We start from the raw sequence: 14,127 nt of genomic DNA, 5'->3' as shown, positions 1-14,127 counted from the left end.
AAAAATTGAAAATCACTTACTGTCACAAGTAGGCTTCAATGAAGTTACTGTGAAAAACCCCTAGTCGCCACATTCCGGCGCCTGTTCGGGGAGGCTGGTACAGGAATCGAACCATGCTGCTGGCCTGCCTTGGTCTGCTTTAAAAGTCAGCGAATTAGCCCAGTGTGCTACACCAGCCCCAATTAAGTACTTTTTGAAGTGCAGTCATTGTTGTGATGTAGGAAACCTGGCAACTAACTTGCACACGGCAAACTCCCACTGCAAAGTCTCAGGAAAGCGACTGTTTTGTTACCTGTGTGGTAGGTAACATGTGCTACTCAATCCTTGGCTAATGAAGAGGTCTTCTGAATCTCGATGAAGAAGACTCAAACTCATCCAGTAGTAACAAAAGGTTTATTGAGTAACTATAACAATAATTGCATGAGTTCTTTAACTTTGATACTAGTGATAAGGTTAACAAGATCTAACTACAGTAACTATACGTAACTCCACTAGCCATCCGAACTACTCTGCTATTGCCCTGGTCACAGTGCACCCCCGAGAGAGCCCGAGACCCAATGGTGGTTGCCTTTTATACCCCTGTTGGTCCGGCCCTCTAGTGATCATGTGGTGCTACTGATTACACATTAACCCCTTGTGTACAAGCACATATAAAGATCACGACAGCAACCACTCGGAAACGATGACTGTAGAAAAGTTCAGTTTTATTCTCCTTACTGCACACTCCTCCTGCTCCCCAAAGGGTCTCCAGCACCCATGATGCACAATCAATTATTCTCGAGACAAGGTGAGTCATATCTAATGGGCTTTAATCAGCTAGAACTGTACCCAGCAGCTTCGATACAGAAAGTGAAGGCTGCTGGGATGGCATTGGTTCTTATACCCCACCTCTCAGGGCAGAGCTATGTACGTTAATCAATGGTAGACTCCTAGGTCTAGCCAATGGGCATCCACCTCTCAGGTACTGCAATACCTGGTATTACCACATTCATCCCCTGTTTAAAAAAAGAACCCAGCGGAGTGATGGCCAGCGTTACTGTCACCTTTTGCATGGTAGGACCAGGTATGGAGGTACCGTGATGTCGAGGGTAACAGAGAAAGTTTCTTTTTGTTTTATGGTGCAGCAATCAGACGATCGGGTGGCCTGGTCGTCCTTCTGGAGCGTCTGGGCTTCGGCAATGATCCTGGTGGGGGTCCCGGCGGTTGTGGCTCCGGGAACGTGGTGTCTTCCTCCCAGGCAGCTTCGTCACCGCTAGGCGGCGCTGTTGGTGCAAAAAGTGGGCAGGGGGGAGGGGCGCGCCTGTAGGGGGCGTCGGTGCCTGTTCGGCGCTGAGTAGGGGCGGCGGCAGTACTGACCCTCCGGTCAGGTGCTGCGGGTAGGGTGGGGATGGGGGCAATGGTGTGGGTGCGCGTGGGGCTCCGGCGGGTGCCAGGTCCCGAAGGGAGACCGTGTCTTGGCGACTGTCAGGGAACGCTACGTTGGCGTACTGGGGGTTGGCATGCAGCAGGTGGACCCTCTCGACCAACTGGTCCGACTTGTGCGCCCTCACATGTTTCCGCAGCAGGACGGGTCCGGGTGTCGCTAGCCAGGTTGGGAGCGAGGTCCAGGAGGAGGACTTCCTGGGGAAAACAAGGAGACGTTCGTGAGGTGTCTGGTTTGTGGTAGTACATAGCAGGGACCGAATGAAGTGAAGGGCCACTGGGAGGACTTCTTGCCAGCGGGAGACTGGGAGATTCCTGGACCGAAGGGCCAGCAGGACGGTCTTCCAGACTGTTCCGTTCTTCCTTTCTACCCGCCCGTTTCCCCGGGGGTTGTAACTAGTCATCCTGCTCGAGGCGATGCCTTTGCCGAGCAGGAATTGACGCAGTTCGTCGCTCATAAAGGTGGACCCCTATCACTGTGTATGTATGCGGGGAAACCGAACAGTGTAAAAATACCCTGGAGGGCCTTGATGACGGTGGTCATGGCCATGTCCGGGCAGGGGAAGGCGAATGGGAACCGGGAGTATTCGTCAATCACGTTCAGGAAGTACGTGTTGCGGTCGGTGGAGAGGAGGGGGCCCTTGAAATCCATGCTGAGGCGTTCAAAGGGACGGGAAGCCTTTATCAGATGCGCTCTCTCTGGCCGGTAGAAGTACGGTTTGCACTCCGCGCAGATTCGGCAGTCTCTGGTGACTGTCCTGACCTCCTCGATGGAGTAGGGCAGGTTGCGGGTCTTAATGAAATGAAAGAAACGAGTGACCCCCGGGTGGCAGAGGTCCTCGTGGAGGGCGCGGAGGCGGTCCACTTGTGCGGTGGCACAAGTGCCGTGGGACAGGGCATCAGGAGGCTCGTTCAGCTTCCCGGGACGGTACAAGACCTCGTAATTGTAGGTGGCGAGTTCTATCCTCTACCGCAAGCTCTTGTCATTCTTAATCTTGCCCCGCTGTGCATTATCGAACATGAAGGCCACCGACCGTTGGTCCGTGAGGAGAGTGAATCTCCTGCCGGCCAGGTAATGCCTCCAATGTCGCACAGCTTCTACTATGGCCTGGGCCTCCTTTTCGACCGAGGAATGGCGAATTTCGGAAGCATGGAGAGTGCGGGAGAAGAAAGCCACGGGCCTGCCCGCTTGGTTGAGGGTGGCCGCCAGAGCTACGTCGGACGCATCGCTCTCGACCTGGAAGGGGAGGGACTCGACGATGGCGCGCATCGTGGCTTTTGCAATGTCCGCTTTGATGCGGCAGAAGGCCTGGCGGGCCTCCGTCGACAGGGGGAAGTTGTGGACTGGATCAGGGGTCGAGCCTTGTCTGCGTAATTAGGGACCCATTGTGCATAATAGCTAAAGAAGCCGAGGCAGCGCTTTAGGGCCTTGGGGCAGTGAGGGAGGGGGAACTCCATGAGGGGGAACTCCATGCGTTCAAGGTCAGGGCCTATGACTCCATTTTGCACTACGTAGCCTAGGATGGCTAGACGGTCGGTGCTAAACACGCATTTATCCTTATTGTAGGTCAGATTAAGGATATTCCGGTCTGGAGAAATTTTCGGAGGTTGGCGTCGTGGCCCTGCTGGTCATGGCCGCAGATGGTGACGTTAGCAAGATACGGGAACATTGCGCGTAAGCCGTACCGGTCAACCATTCGGTCCATCTCACGTTGGAAGACCGAGACCCCGTTCGTGACACCGAAGGGAACCCTTAAAAAGTGATAGAGCCGCCCATCTGCTTCGAAGGCAGTGTACTGGCGGTCACCATGACAGAGGGGCAGCTGGTGGTAGGCAGACTTGAGATCCACCATGGAGAAAACCTTGTACTGCGCAATCCTGTTTACCAGGTCGGCTATACGGGGGAGAGGGTACGCGTCCAGTTGCGTAAACCTGTTGATGGTCTGGCTATAGTCGATGACCATCCTATGTTTCTCCCCGGTCTTTACCACCACTACTTGAGCCCTCGAGGGGCTGTTGCTTGCTTCGATGACCCCTTCCTTCAGCAGCCTTTGGACCTCGGACCTGATAAAGATCCGGTCCTGGGCACTGTACCGTCTGCTCCTGGTGGCGACGGGTTTGCAATCCGGGATGAGGTTCGCAAACAGGGAAGGCGGGTCGACCTTAAGGGTCGCGAGGCCGCAGACAGTAAGGGGGGGTATAGGGCCGCCAAATTTAAAGGTCAGGCTTTGTAGGTGGCACTGGAAATCCAGCCCAAGAAGGGTGGCTGCGCAGAGGTGCGGCAGAACGTACAGGCGGAAATTGTGGAATTCCCTGCCTTGGACAGTGAGGTTCGCTAGGCAGAACCCCTTTATCTCCACCGCGTGTGACCCGGAGGCCAGGGAGATCCATTGGTTTACGGGATGGGTGACAAGAGAACAGCGCCTTACCGTGTCGGGGTGGACAAAGCTTTCCGTGCTCCCGGAGTCGATCAGGCACGACGTCACGTGGCCGTTGATGGCGATCATTGTGGTGGCTTTCGCTAGCGTCCGGGGCCGACTCTGGTCCCGGGTAATGGAGGCCAGCTGCAGCAAGGGGGAGTTCTGGTCGGGCAGCGTGGAGTCGGCTGTGCTGGGGGCTTGAGGCCCCATCCAAGATGGCGTCAGCCACGGGTCGCACATGGATCCGGGGATGCAGAAGATGGCGGCAGCGAGGGACAAAGTGGCGGCACCCATCCATCCAGCGTGGTGGCCGGGGGGCAAAATGACCGTGGGTCGCACGTTGCCTGGGGATAGAAGGGCGGCGGTGGGCCTTGGACGGCTGGGACCTGAAACAAAGGTTGCCGATAGTCGCTGGAGACCGCTGCCGTGGCGCGGCCCTGGCAGACTGCGACATAGTGGCCTTTCTTGCCGCACCCTTTGCAGGTGGCGGTGCGGGCCGGGCAGCGCGCGCGGGATGATTCGCCTGGCCACAGAAGAAGCAGCGTTGGCCAGCGGTGAAAACGGGCCGTCTTGCCGCGCAGGCCTGCGGGGTTAGCGGGAAAGTCTGGGGGGCTGCTGCAACGGGGTGCCACGCAGCCCAGGGGGGCGCTGTGCGTCCGGGAGCAAAAGCCAGTGCGTTTTTGTATGCAACATCCATGGACCCTGCCAGGGCCCGTGCCTCAGTGAGGCCCAGTGTGTCCATTTCAAGAAGCCTTCTGCGGATGTCGGGTGAAGTCATACCTGCCACAAAAGCATCCCGAATTAAAAGTTCCGTGTGCTCGTTCCCCGTAACTGCTGGGCAGCCACAGTTTCAGCCTAGCACTAGTAGAGCCCGATAGAAGTCTTCCAGTGTTTCTTCTGGTCTCTGCCTTCTAGTTGCCAGCAGGTGACGGGCGTAGACCTGGTTCAGAGGATGGATGTAATGTCCTTCTAGCAGCTCGATAGCTGCAGCATAATTCTCTGTCTCCTCGATCAGAGGGTAGATTGCAGGGCTGCCCCGGAGCGTAGAAGATGCATTTTCTGCCTTTCCGTGGGGGTGTCAGCGGCCGTGTCGACAAAGCTCTTAAAACACTCCAGCCAGTGCTTGAAGATAGCAGCGGAGTTGTCTGCGTGGGGGCTGAGCTGAAGGCACTCCGGCTTGATGCGGAGATCCATCCTTTCAGAAGTAATAGCTGATTAAATTGATGCACAATCAATTACTCTCGAGACAAGGTGAGTCATACCTAATCTGCTTTAATCAGCTAGAACTGTACCCAGCAGCTTCGATACAGAAAGTGAAGGCTGCTGGGATGGCATTGGTTCTTATACCCCGCCTCTCAGGGCGGAGCTATGTACGTTAGCCAATGGTAGACTCCTAGGTCTAGCCAATGGGCATCCACCTCTCAGGTACTGCAATACCTGGTATTACCACAACCCGGATTTGGGTTTTTGTATCCCAGCAGTCCAAGGAAAAGGCGGGTAGCCCCGACCCCTCATCTGGGTAAATCGGACTCAGGTGAAGTCGTGGGGACTCTGATGTTGCAGATCCCTGCGCCTCCTGTCAGGTTATGACACTCACAAACAGGACTGGGATAATAATCAGATAACTTTTTTTGATGTTGTTGATTGAGGGATAAACAATGAGGGATAACTCGCTTGCCCTTGTTCAAAATAGTGTCGTGGATCCGAGAGGCGGTGGGTGGGACTTCGGTTTGATGATTCACCCGAACAATGGCATCTTCCACAGTACAGCACTCCCTCATCTCCGCTCTGGAGTCTTAGGCCAGATTGTTGTGCTCAAGTCTTGGAGTAGGCCTTGAATCCACATACTTCTATTCAGCAGCGAAAATGGTAACTGAGCCATGGCTGACACAGCATTCCAGAATTTTCTACTGGTTATATTGATGAAGACATTTCAAGACACAGACATTTTAATAGCAGTCAAGCATCATTTGCCATAAACGTTAAGATTAATCGAATATAGTAAAAAATAATTTGTTGCTGGTTTTTTTTCAACATAAACTCAACTGCTGTTAGCGTTACATTAGTTAAAAAATGTTTTTGGTTTATAAGTAACTCAGTATTGGCATGTTTTTACTAATAACTATAATACTGAGCCTTGCAGTTTTATGGTTGACCTGAACCAGCAACAGAGCTCCAAACTGCATTAGAAAAGAATCAATTCCGCTGCAGTCACCATGGAGTGAGAATGGAGATCACACGATGCATTATATTGATCGAATGGTTCGCTCAGTCTTTATATCTGATGATCTGAGTTGTAAATGAACCTAGATACCACATGACCATGTTTGGAAATCGTTTCCAATCTGGTAGATTATCAGAAGATGTGGCTAACCAATGTCTTCCAAGTGACGTGAACAGAGTGGTTTAATGATTGTTTGTCCAATGTTGCAGGTAAGCCCTGTGCTATTCTGTTAATCAATGATGATACTTGTCATGCATAGTTAGCTTCTTATCTTGATAATACAATTTTATAAATACTAGTTTGAAGGCAAAATTAGAAGACAAAGAAAGGAAGACTTGCATGCTTGCATATATATTGCATCTTCCACCTTGGGATGTCCCAGAGCACTTTAGGGCGGCACTGTAGCACTGTTGCTTCACAGCGCCATTGTCCCAGGTTCGATTCCCGGCTTGGGTCACTGTCTGCGGAGTCTGCAGGTTCACCCCGTGTCTGCGTGGGTTTCCTCTGGGTGCATCGGTTTCCTCCCACAAGTCCTGAAAGACGTGCTTGTTAGGTGAATTGGACATTCTGAATTCTCCCTCAGTGTACCCGAACAGGTGCCGGAGTGTGGCGACTAGGCGCTTTTCACAGTAACTTCCTTGCAGTGTTAATGTAAGCCTACTTGTGACAATAAAGTTTATTATTATTATTATTATTCACAGTGTAGTACAACATAGTCACTGTTGTAACTTAGGGGAAACGCAGCAGCCAATTTGCACACAGCAAGATCCCATATATAGCTATGTAATAACAAGCTGATAATTTGTTTTAGTTATGTTGGTTAAGGGATAAGCATTGGCCAGAGCACCGGGGAGATCTCGCAGGCTATTCTTTGAATAATGTAATGGGATCTTATACGTGTGAGAGCAGACTGTTTTCATGTCAATTTCATCTCCTACTAGTGCAAAACCTCATCCATACTGCGCTGGGTGCGAGCATTATCAATTTTCGTGCTCAAGTGAGGCTTCAACCAAGAACATCCTGACTCAGAAGTGGAGAGCACAACATACTGAGCCACAGCTGACATAAAGGCGAAAGGAGATGGTAACAGGTGAAGGAAAGAGGTGCAAATGGGAAAAGCAGTGTCATCACCAACAGCTGCTTTCAGCAAAATGGAGAAAGAGTTTTCTACATAAATTCTACTCGCCTTTATCCTCCTCCAGACCCATCGTTTGTTTCTTTACTTGTCCCATGTCTCTTCTGATTTGCACGATCATCCCTTTTGTCACTTTAAAAAAATAAATTTAGAAAACCCAATGACGCACTATCAATTACGACGAGACGTGAGTAGAGTGTAATCGAGACTTTATTATGCAGAGATGTGTAGCCTCCCGCAGCCGAAATGGCCGCAGCTCGGAGAGCCCACACATTTATACTCCGCCTACTGGGCGGAGCCAGCAGGCAGGGATCTACCTCTGTACCGGTAGTAAAGGGGCCTTACCATAATACCCCTCGTATGCGGTATATACAATACAACAGTGGTGACTACCACATTCACCCCCTGTTAAAAATGAGTCCAGCGGGGATGGTGGAAAACTATTTACATTCAGGTGTTTAACATTTTAAGGAAATGTTTACAAATTCAGACGATCGGGCGCCTTGACCCGTCGTTGCGAGCGCTGCAGTTCTGGTGGCGATTTCGGTGGCGGTTCGGTCGTCGGTGACTCCGGGAGCGTGTTGACCTCATCTTCATCCCCGGGTGGGACCAAGGGGAGGGCGGATGGTCCTGGAGCGGGGGCTGTGGTGGGGTGCGCTGGGGGGGGGGGGGGGCACCGGGGCAGAGGGGGGGATTGTGGGGTCCCAGCTGGTGCCAGGTCCCTGGGGGAGACTGTGGTTTGGCAGCCATCGGGGTACGCTACGTAGGCGTACTGTGGATTAGCGTGAAGTAGTTGTACCCTCTCAACCAACGGGTCTGCCTTGTGTAGCCGCACGTGCTTGCGGAGGAGGACGGGTCCTGGAGCTGCCAGCCACGTTGGGACGTGGGGAAGGCAAAGAGACGTTCATGGGGAGTTTTGTTAGTCGCAGTGCAAAGGAGCGACCGAATGGAGTGAAAGGCGTCAGGGAGGACCTCCTGCCAGCGGGAGGCCGCTGCCCCGGCGCCACCCTCCCTCCCCCCAGCGCACCCCACCACAACCCCTGCTCCAGGACCATCCGCCCTCCCCTTGGTCCCACCCGGGGATGAAGATGAGGTCGACACGCTCCCAGAGTCACCGACGACCGAACCGCCGCCAAAATCGCCACCAGAACTGCAGCGCTCGCAACGACGGGTCAAGGCGCCCGATCGTCTGAATTTGTAAACTTTTCTGGACCGTAGGACCAGCTGGTCGGCCTTCCAGACCGTTCCATTCTCCCGCTCCACCTGCCCGTTTCCCCGGGGGTTGTAGCTGGTTGTCCTGCTCGAGGCAATGCCCCTGTTGAGCAAGTACTGGCGCAGGGCATCGCTCATAAATGAGGATCCCCAGTCGCTGTGGACGTAGGCGGGGAAACTGAACAGAGCGAAGATGGTGTTGAGGGCTTTGATGACGGTGGCAGACGTCATATTGGGGCATGGGACGGCGAAGGGGAATCTGGAATATTCGTCAACCACATTAAGAAAGTATGTGTTTCGGTCGGTGGAGGGGAGGGGCCCTTTGAAGTCCACGCTGAGGCGCTCGGTCTGGCCGGTAGAAGTGCGATTTATACTCCGCGCAGACCTGGCAGTCTCTGGTGATAGCACTGACTTCCTCGATGGAGTAGGGCAGATTGCGGGTCTTTATGAAGTGATAAAAGCGGGTGACCCCTGGGTGACAGAGATCGTCGTGCAGGGTCCGGAGTCGGTCCACTTGTGCGCTGGCACAAGTACCTCGGGATAGGGCATCGGGGGGCTTGTTGAGCTTACCGGGGCAATACAAAATCTCATAATTGTAGGTGGAGAGCTCGATCCTCCACCCTAAGATCTTATCATTTTTGATCTTACCCCGCTGTGTGTTGTTGAACATGAAGGCAACCGACCGTTGGTCAGTAAGGAGAGTGAATCTCCTGCCGGCCAGGTAATGCCTCCAATGCCAAACAGCTTCAACGATAGCTTGGGCCTCCTTTTTGATGGAGGAGTGCCGAATTTCGGAGGCATAGAGGGTGCGGGAAAAGAATGCCACGGGCCTGCCTGGTTGAGGATGGCGGCTTAAGCGACGTCTGATGCATCGCTCTCAACTTGGAAGGGGAGCGTCTCGTCGACCGCGTGCATCGCGGCCATGGCAATGTCGGCCTTGATACGGTTGAAGGCCTGGTGAGGGGGAAAACGGTGGAGTGAATGAGTGAGCGAGCCTTGTCCGCATAGTTAGGGGCCCACTGGGCGTAGTACGAGAAGAAGCCTAGGCATCGTTTGAGGGCCGGGCAGTGGGGAAGGGGGAGTTCCATGAGGGGGTGCATGTGATCGGGGTCAGGCCCTAGCTCTGGATGGTTCTGGAACACATAGCCGAGGGTGGCTAATCAATTCATGCTGAACATGCGCTTCTCCTTGTTGTAGGTTAGGTTGAGGAGTTTAGTGGTGTGGAGGAATTTGGAAAGGTTAGCGTTGTGGTCCTGCTGGTCGTGGCCGCAGATGGTGATGTCCAGGTACGGGAAGGTGGCCCGCAGTCCGTACCGGTCAACCATTTGGTCCATCTCCCGTTGGAAGACCGAGACCCCGTTAGTGACGCCTAAGGGAACCCTAAGGAAGTGGTAAAGGTGGCCGTCCGCTTCAAACGCGGTGTACGGGCAGTCTGCCTTACGAACGGGGAGCTGGTGGTAGGGGAGGATGTAGAGACGGAAGTCGCTGAATTCTACGCCCTGGATGGTGAGTGCTGCGGTGCAGTACCCCCGGATTGCCACGGAGTGGGATCCAGAGGCCAGGGAGATTTTCTGGTTAATGGGGTGTACTGTGAGGGAGCAGCGTCTTACCATATCGGGGTGAATGAAGCTCTCAGTGCTCCCGGAGTCCAGAAGGCAGGATATCTTGTGCCTGTCGACCTTCACTGTCGTCGACGCGATCACGAGGTTGTGCGGTCGGGACTGATCGATCGTGATGGAGGCGAGATGTGGCTGGTCAGCGGCGGTTGCAGGCGATGAGTGGCCCGATGAGGTGGCCGACGAGCTGGGGTCCTGAGGCGGGGAAGATGGCGGCGCCCACTGTTGCTAACTTTTGGTTGGTTCAATTGGCTCTGTTTTATAACCTTTGCTCTCGAGTCGCCAGGTATCTTTATGATACTGCCACGAGGTTCAAGTTCAAGTAATGATCAATAACTCAATACACCGATTAGTAAGATTCAAATCAAAGCACATTTATTATACACAGTAATCGCTACTCATGCACAAATTCTACTTCTAAGCTACTTCTACAACTAACAGGCCTATACTTAGCTTCGGACTGGCCCACCAGGTCAGGGGAACAAATGGCCTTTCGTTCGGGTTCTGAGTCTGCGGGATTCGAAGTTGGTACGGACTGGTAGCTAGGAGCGCCTATCTCGTAGCGAGCGTTGACTTAAGACTTACTGGATATCGGCAGCAACTGCACCGGTCACTGTCAAGGTTGGTTCGCGTTGCTGAGTGACCCGGTCAAGAAGAACAATTTGAACTTGGGGGCTTAACTTTATTGTCCCCAGGGGCTTACTGCCTTCCGGGGCGGACCCTGTACCTGGTTCCAAGTGATTGGACTTTGTTCCAATCGCTTGGATCGATTTCTCCAATACTGGAGCGGTTCCCTGATCGATGGGCGGTCTTGAGGTGTCCGTTAACCTCTTTTATGTTGGCTCCTGCTGGCGCCGGAGAGTCTGGCTTGGCTTTGTTTGTCCCAAATGTTGCGATTGTTCCCGGGGATCGCTTATTAGTATGTAGATGGCTGCTACATTATTATGCAGATGGCTGCTAGTATCGATGCTGTCTGGGCTTTTGCAGAGTTTAATACACAGTAACTCGCACCTGCTGGTTTCTGCCTGTGTTGGCTGAATTTCCCTTCAACCTTTGCTGTTCTCCATTTTAAATCGGGACTTGGCCAACCCAGGTGGCTACACCATGGGCCGTACGTGTCCTGAGGTGAGGAAGATGGCGGCGCCCACAGGCCGCACGTGGTCTGAAGCGAGGAAGATGGCGGCGCCCACGGGTCGCATGTGGGGGGTGCAGGGACAATAGCGGCAATCGAGCGGGCATGGCACACAGCAGCGAAATGTCCTTTCTTCCCGCAGGTCTTGCAGAGTGCACTCCGCGCCGGGTAGCGCTGCTTGGGGGGGTTTTGTCTGTCCGCAGAAGTAGCACTTGGGTCCCCCGGGGTTGGTTGGCTGCCGCGCGGCGCACGCCTGGGGTTGGCTGGGGATGGTCGCTGATGGGGTCCACGATGGGGTGTTCGCTGGCGGGATCCACGATGCCCAGGAGGGGTGGGCCGTGCGGTCGGGGGCATACGCCTGTATATTGCGTGAGGCGACTGTGAGCGTGATCGCTAGTTTCTTGGTCGCTGCGAGGTCGAGGGTAGCCCCTTTTAAGAGGCGCTGGTGGATATAGGCCGACCCTATGCCCATAACGAATGCGTCTCTAACTAGCAGGTCAGAATGTTCAATGGCCAAAATGGCCTGGCAATCGCAGTCTCTCAACAGGGCATGCAGGGCACGCCAGAAATCTTCCACAGACTCACCAGGGAGTTGATGTTGTGTGGTCAGGAGGTGCCTGGCGTAGATTTTGTTGGTCTGCTGAGTGTAGTTCTCCTTCAGTAGCGGCCATGGCCTCAGCGTAGGTCGGCGCGTCCCGGATGAGGGGAAAGATATCTGAGCTCAGCCGCATGTAAAGGATCTGGAGCTTCTGTGCCTCTGAGGGTGGTTCTGTCGCAGATCCGATGTAAGCTTCAAAGCAAGCTAGCCAATGGGCGAAGGCCGACTTGGCATTGTCTGCTTGAGGGTGCAGCTGCAGGTGATCCGGCTTGATGCGGAGATCCATCGTTGTAAAATCTCTGCAAAATAAATTGATGCACTATCGATTACAACTAGACGAGAGTAGAGTGTAATCGAGGCTTTGTTACGCAGAGATGTGTAGCCTCCTGCAGCTGCTGCCAAAATGGCTGCAGCTCAGATAGCCCACACATTTATACTCCACCTACTGGGTGGAGCCAGCAGGCAGGGATCTACCCTCGTACCTGTAGTACAGGGGCCTTACCGTAATACCCCTCGTATGCGGTATATACAATATAACAGTGGTGACTACCACACCCAATTCATTTTTTCCAATTAAGGGGCAATTTAGTGTGGCCAATCCACCTACCCTGCACATCTTTGGGTTGCGTGGGTGAAACCCACGCAGACACGGGGAGAATGTGCAAACTCCACACGGACAGTGACCCAGAGTCGGGATCGAACCTGGGACCTCGGCCCCTTTTGTCATTTAATTGCTCTTGCCTTAACTGCTCTCAGAATTTCCCTTTTGTTCTTTCTTCACTTCCCCTCTTTCTCTGCGTCTCCGCTTGTTTCAACTCTGTTACATCTGTAAAATGTTCCTGTTCTGCCAAAGGAACACCGACCCAGAACATTAACTCTGTTTCACCACAGATACCGGGCAGGAATTTTCGCACAACCCAACATGTGTGTCACTGCCGTGGCAGGCAGCCTACCATTGGTTTACGCCAGGATATTCTGGCCCTACCTTTGTCAATGGGCTTTCCCGCTGAATGCACCCCTCGCCATCCGGAAACCCATGGCGGGGGACGTTATCGCGGGACTGGAAGATCCCACCAGCGTGAACAGCTGGAAAATTCCAGCCACCGAATGGTTTTTGTTTTTAATTTCAAGTTTCCAGCATCTGCAGTATTTTGGCTCTGTAGTACGGAACTTGTTTTTTTTTCTTGGCAAGGAATCAGTTCAGACTTGGCACATTCCACATAGCATTTGATCATTGTTATTTCAACATATTTTTACAACCTCAGCTCCAGATATTCACGAATCTATTCCAAATGTGTTAGTTCAAGAAGCATTATATTATTTAGTTGGGAATCGAATTGACCTATCCACCACTCCACATAACAACAAAAACTCTTCCAAACCTCCCCAAAATTCTTTAACAGGAAATTGCAAAAGCTGGATGATAATTATAAGGTCCTTATAAACTAAATGCATATAGTAGTTGTTTTGCTTAAAATGTGTAATAATAGTTTGTGCTGTTTTATAAAAATGATCTAACTAATTTTGTGGTTGTTATTTTCACCTCGGCCTCTCTACATTTATATAATGTACTTCAATTTGAGTTCTTCCTTACTATTGGATAAACAGAATCCCCGAACAGGAGCTGGTCTTTCCTCAGAGCATCATTTTTCTACTTTGCAAAATCTTTCACAATGCTTGGGTGAAATCATGAAGCAAGAACAGCACACACCGCATCCACTTTCCAAATTTGTTGACTTAACTCTGTTGGTGTTCCTCTCACCTCTGAGTAGGTAATGGGTTCAATCTTCCCTGTACAAGCAGGACGGGTTGCATCTGAACCAGAGGGGCACCAATATCCTGGGAGGGAGGTTTGCTAGTACTCTTCGGGAGGGTTTAAACTAATTTGGCAGGGGAATGGGAACCGGATTTGTAGTCCAGCAACTAAGGTAGCCGATATTCAGAACGCCAAAGCATGTAATGAGGCAGTGGGGAAGGGAACACTGACAAAGGAGAGTATTTGCAGGCACGGAGATGGGTTGAAGTGTGTATACTTCAACGCAAGAAGCATCAGGAATAAGGTGGGTGAACTTAAGGCATGGATCGGTACTTGGGACTACGATGTGGTGGCCATCACGGAAACTTGGATAGAAGAGGGGCAGAAATGGTTGTTGGAGGTCCCTGGTTATAGATGTTTCAATAAGATTAGGGAGGGTGGTAAAAGAGGTGGGGGGGGTGGCATTATTAATTAGAGATAGTATAACAGCTGCAGAAAGGCAGTTCGAGGAGTATCACCCTATTGAGGTAGTATGGGTTGAAGTCAGAAATAGGAAAGGAGCAGTCACCTTGTTAGGAGTTTTCTATAGGCCCCCCAATAGTAACAGAGATG

The 14,127-nt window shown here is 52.5% G+C and overlaps 1 long non-coding RNA gene across 1 annotated transcript; it reads right to left on the bottom strand.

Annotated features, from left to right (window-relative positions):
* Positions 1-379: 379 nt before the first annotated feature.
* Positions 380-5,451, bottom strand: LOC140393280 (uncharacterized). Its single transcript, XR_011935565.1, has 2 exons — positions 3,852-5,451; positions 380-1,620 (listed from the first exon to the last, which is right to left on the bottom strand). It is a non-coding gene; the product is annotated as an uncharacterized lncRNA (long non-coding RNA).
* Positions 5,452-14,127: the final 8,676 nt, after the last annotated feature.

Source organism: Scyliorhinus torazame, chromosome 16 (assembly GCF_047496885.1).
Source record: "Scyliorhinus torazame isolate Kashiwa2021f chromosome 16, sScyTor2.1, whole genome shotgun sequence".
Lineage (NCBI taxonomy): Eukaryota > Metazoa > Chordata > Chondrichthyes > Carcharhiniformes > Scyliorhinidae > Scyliorhinus > Scyliorhinus torazame.
The sequence above is the reverse complement of the archived record's forward strand: the minus strand, read 5'-3'. Positions and strand labels throughout refer to the sequence as shown.